Below are 6,000 nucleotides of genomic sequence, written 5' to 3' on the forward strand. Positions count from 1 at the left end.
TGTGTAAAAAAAAGGGACATGTTGTAATATATTTAGGAATATACTCACTCACATTTTCATGCTTGAATCTTATTTTTTGCCTTGAATTTAAACTTGAAAACAGACTCACCCTCTGACCCCTGCAGTTGTCATCCCTGACACCTATTTGTTTGACCACGATTTTAGATTTTTACTTCCCAGCTTGTATTTTATTAACCAATATCAAGTCAAGAATCAAACAATAATTAATATTATTACATAAATAGTTATGAAACTACTATACCTCATCATCGTAGAGGCGCAGATCTGCCTCTCTGTCAGCCAGGCCCTCTTCATCCGACTCTGCAGGGCTGTGGTGATCTTGGGAAGTCCCGCTGGGAGGTAGCGTGGAGGAAAGGTTGGGATTCAGACTTGACATTGATGGCCTGCCTTCCAGTTGATCCCGCAAAAATGACATCTGGTTGTAATACCACAGCTTGGGTTCCTTTGGTGGTCTTGCTGCTGCTCCAGATCTTAGCTGCTTTTGGTGAGCTTTGTACGCTCTCCTATATGTGCCCCTGAGGTTGGCAAGTTTATCCTTCACCATGTTGGCACTGCATTCTGGCACCCATGTCCTCATGTATGCTGCTAGCTGTTCAAGTGCTGCCGCTCGTATGTCCTTGTTATGATAATGGTCCTGCTTTGAATCCCACAGGATGGGCATTTCCCTAAATTTATCCAGCAAGTGCTGGATAATCTCTTGGGTCTGCAGGAGATCCATTGGGAAATTCTGATTTACTCTTTTTTATTCTAGATTGAAAAAATAAAAAGAAACCAAAAACACAATTAAAAAAAGCCTCAGCATTTACATTGATAGAATATGTTGTTTAAAAAGTAGTACCTATATAGAAATACAAACACAGTGTCTCTTGTTTATAAAATGCTGGCCAGCTCTGCCCCATTGGTTGGTTTTAGCTAACATTTTTTTTATACATGCCGCCCCTTTGGTTACATTGCAGGAAATAATAGAAATCTACAACCATACACAATTATTACAAATGACAGCATTCATCAAGGCACTATTGCATGTGTAGATATCCTGCCCCTCAGCATTGATTACATGAAAGAAACTTCCTAATGACCTCTGTCCAACCAACACAGAACAATACTTGGCCTGATCTGAATACACCCTACATAATTGATAATGAGTCACAGCATTTTTGACCTCTCTATTTTGTGATGTCTACAAATGCATTTGGGTACGAAAATCACATTCTGGTATCCAAGAGACATAATAGCTTAATAAAACTGTGCAACCAACAGACCAAACCCCCATCCCATGGCTCTACATTTCAGAGCCCGCTGCTGATCCCATGTTAAAATTTCTTACCTGCCTCTCTCAAAATCCTCATTTGTTACGCTCGCTGAATTAACACGTAACCTACGTAATCACGTCAAGCGCCTTTTATCCACTCCGCGTATGTATGAAACGCCGCCCTCGTCACCTTTGCCATGCCCCTAATCAATTGAAAAAGTAAATATGGCGTTAACTGTGTAGGTTCTGGAATCGCGCGAATATTCTCCGCGTAACCTACGTCAATACGTTGTTGGCATTCGCGACACTCCGCATATGCAAGAATCCCCGCCCTCATCTCCGCCCCTGACGGGACATTTCCTCGTTTCCACGCCCCTAATCTCTGTGGGAAGGAAAGATGGCGATGTCACACGAGCGGGCACGGAGCTCTCATGGCGCAAGTGAAGGGACAGAGGCAGGACCGTCCCGATCCAGGCCTAAAAGATATAAAGCCACTAATATGGCGTTCGAAGAAATGGTGGAGTTGGTTTACATCATGAGGAGGAAGGATTATGATGGTGAATGTGGGCCCTACAAAACACCGAACCGGAGAAAGTCACACATAATGGACAAGGTGGCAAGGAGAATGAGGAGAATGTTTGGTGTCACCAGGTCAAAGGAGCAACTACGGAAGCGTTGGTCCGATTTAAAATTGAGGGAGCCACATCACATGAAGAAGATACTCAAAATTCTGCGTAAAAGTAAGTCCATATTATTTAAGGGGGGGGGGAATGTCTGCAATAATGTGTTGACATGTATTTTGTCACATCTGCCTCCTTGGCCTGCTTGTACTTTTGAACACGTGTAGATACTGTATTGTGTTTATGTCAAATAACAACCCTTACTAAATTTAGTGAAATAGTAAACACGCGTAATATGACATTTTTTTGCAAAAATGTGACGTTACTCCACGAACAACACACCTGGACATGGCTGACTGGCCCCAAACTTGGTTTTCAAACATTGTTGAATAGCAAAATCACAGAAATTAAATTGAGTGAATGTGACAGGCAAACAAGATTCATTCTCCAAAATGCAAATAAAGATGATGTTTTAACATCTGGAAATGCAAAGCACCTGTGTCTCAAAAATCAAAGTATATTTATTTGGAGGGTCGACGAGAATTAATGTTTTGGGGGGACATCCATGTGTGTCACTTCTTTGCAAAAAAGGGGCAGGATCAGAGCTTGGCCTAGAACTACGCCAAAAATGGAGGATTGCTGAAAGAATAAACAACCAAAAATCATCATAAATGTATCGTCTATGCAATGTGTGCGATTTATGATATCCAATATCTGTGTGCTGATGAGTATACCTTTTGTTTTTTATTATTTCTTATAGGGGAAAGAAGACGCCAGCAATTGGAGGAGGCAGAGAGGGCCAGACACCCCCAAAATCAAACACCTCCACATGTTGAGCAGGAGGAGGCTGGGGAAGGAAGAGAGGAGGATGTGGAAGGAGAAGAGGATGTGGAAGGAGAAGAGGATGTGGAAGGAGAAGAGGATGTGGAAGGAGAAGAGGAAGGAAGAAAGGAGGAAGGAAGAGAGGAGGAAGAAGTAATTTTGGACTTAGAATTGATAGCAGATGAAGGGCAAGTGGCGGAAGAACAATTTGGCGAATTGCAAGAAGGTGGATTGATGGATGAAGGAGGAGTCGAAGATGATGGGGAGGTGGTGGAAGAAGGAGGAGTGATAGAAGATGATGGGGAGGTGGTGGAAGAAGGAGGAGTGATAGAAGATGAAGAAATTGGGGATGTGGAAATTATCAGGCCATCAGGTCAGTGTCACCCCTATATTAATAGGGACAAACATATGCAGATAGGCTGGAAATTATTTACATATTTTGAATGCCAATTTGTTTCTTTTTAGGGGATGAAGATGGTGTAGCACATTTTTCACGTGCAAGTGCTTCTATAATTGTACAGCAACTAATGGAGTGCAGCACGGAAATGGACATTATGCGGGAAAGGATGCTAGTCATGGAGCAGAATGTGCGAAATGTCATTTCAGAGTGTAGCACGGAAATGGAGAACATGCGCCAAAGGATGCTAGTCATCGAACAAAATTACAAAAATATCATTGACATGATGGGCCGTGTCAAAGACTGAACCACAGAAGCCCATCCCCCGCCCACAAAACCCTTTTTAATTTTTGTACTTTATAATACGCCAAAATTTCTAAATGCACACACAGTGTGCCAATATGTGCTATCTGCCATCACAGACTATCTATTGTCTGTGCTTTGTGGGTACAAACCCCTCCTCGATCCTCAAGTAGTTGAGAGGAAGGGTTTGCTCCCACAAAACACAGACATTGATCACCCATGATGTCAGATAGCACATGTGGCCATTTGTCTGTTTAACCAATGACATTTGGCGAGTTTTCACTGAATGTGTGCATTTAGAAATTTTGGCGTGTTCCAGTGTGAAAGCACACCATCCATGACTGACTGCTGTTCTTTTTTTAAATTTTATTTTGGTGTTGATCTTTTTTGGTTTGTAAATGTTTCCAGTTTCAGATCACAAAACGAACAAGAAATCTCACCTAAAGAAAGAAGTTAACTAATTTTTCTAAAAAAAATACCAAAATTTGTGTTGTCTTAAAATATTGTTGAAAACATTAGACAAAAACAAATACAAAGCCAAAAAATGTTTGGTCTAAAAACAATACACAAACATTTCTAAATGTAAATAAATGTCTTCGAACCAAATACCCAAAAAAATATAAGAAAATAAAAAATAACAAAAAAAATATAAGAAAAAAAAAATTAACCAAAAAAATTTAGACATAAATTAGTATTGGTTATTGAAAAACAAACTAAATAAGAACTTTAATTTTGAACCAAAGTCTAAAAAAATTATGTTTAGAAGTGTGTGTATATATATATATATATATATATATATATATATATATATATATATATATATATATATATATATATATATATATATATCTCTAGAGATAGATATATAGGAGACAAGGCCAAAAATTCTTGCGTATAGTTTCAGTGAAATTATTCTTACATTGTGTTTCGATCAGTATTATTGCTAATCACTGTCAATAAAGACAAAAAAATAAATACTTAAAAGCCAATATTTTGTTACAAAAATTTGCAGGAAATGTTTTCTGCCTAAAAATACACATTTCTTGTTAAAAAATGAATAAAAAAAATATATAAAAATGTGACATCAAAAGCAGCAAAATGAGTGGCTTCTTATTTCTAGACTGAATACCCAGTTAGTAGATGAGTGAATAATGTGCAAATGTGGTTAGTTAATACATCTGAGTAAGTAAATCTGGCACTAGAAGTGCACTATTTTTGGAGATAACCTGGAAGACAGAAAAATAGAGAAAAAGCATCAATGACAAACAACTGTATAAAGTCCAATGGTCTAATTATTTATTAGTTGTGAGAATATTCCTTTCTTTGGGGGCCGAATTAGAAAGAAATATGATCTGGCATAGCAATGGCCCCCCGACCCATGAAGTACTCAACATATTTGTCGCGTACCTCACGAGCAGATTGGGGGGCCAAGCCAGCGCGACCAGTGTCCAGGCCAGGAATGTTCTCTGAGGGTAGTCCTGCCTCAGAGCCCATGGAGGCTAGGTACGTCTGGGAGTGCCTGCGTAGAAAATTGTGCAAAATGCAGCAGGCAAATATAATGGTGTTCAATTTATATTCCGCCAAATGTATCGATGTCAGGAACAGGCGGAACCGGTTGCTGAGGATCCCAAAGGCATTCTCGACTACCCTCCGAGCCCTGGACAACCGAAAATTGAACACACTCCTCTCTGAGGTGAGGGTCCTCTGGGGAAAAGGCCGCATTAGGTGAGGTCCAAGCCCGAAAGCCTCGTCCGCTAGGAACACAAACGGAAGTCCTTCCACATTATCTTCATCTGGTGGCAATGCCAGACCACCAGTTTGGAGACGATCGTAGAATTCTGTCCGCGAGAACACTCCCCCATCTGACATCCGGCCGTTCTTCCCCACGTCCACATATAGAAACTCATACTGTGCCGACACCACCGCCATCAACACGATACTATGATAACCCTTGTAGTTATAATAGAAGGACCCCGAGTGGGGTGGGGGCACAATGCGGACGTGTTTCCCATCTATTGCTCCACCGCAGTTTGGAAAATCCCACCGCTCGGCAAATTGGGAAGCCACAGACTGCCATTCCTGTGGTGTGGAGGGTAGCTGTGGGGACAAACAAAAAAAGAGATTTACTACTTTGGCACATAAACATTGCAAACATAATCATACAAGCATCCTTGTGCAACTTTACATTTTTTAAATAGCATTTGCAAATTATGAAGGGAGAATTTCGGGGCACAAAGATATAGGCCCACTTAATTAATAAGAGACTCCACAGCCCTCTGATGGGGACAAAAACACTTTGAAGGGGGGGTGGGGGGTGTTTAAACTGTTTTTAGAAAACCAAAAAAAAACAAAAAAGTGGCATGGTGGGGGTTGGCCCGAAGATAGCATGCTGGACAGGTTAATATTGGGTAAGATCAAAATATGCAGGTAGGCCCAAAAAAAAAGAACATGTAAAAGCTGATATCAACATGCATAGTGAGAAAAGGGAACGTTAGTTAAACACACAGCATATCTGGGAAATAAAATAAAAAGTTAGTTTGCCACATTATTAAAGACACATTGTGAGGTTCAAATGAGGTAACTTA

Source organism: Rana temporaria, chromosome 10 (assembly GCF_905171775.1).
Source record: "Rana temporaria chromosome 10, aRanTem1.1, whole genome shotgun sequence".
NCBI lineage: Eukaryota > Metazoa > Chordata > Amphibia > Anura > Ranidae > Rana > Rana temporaria.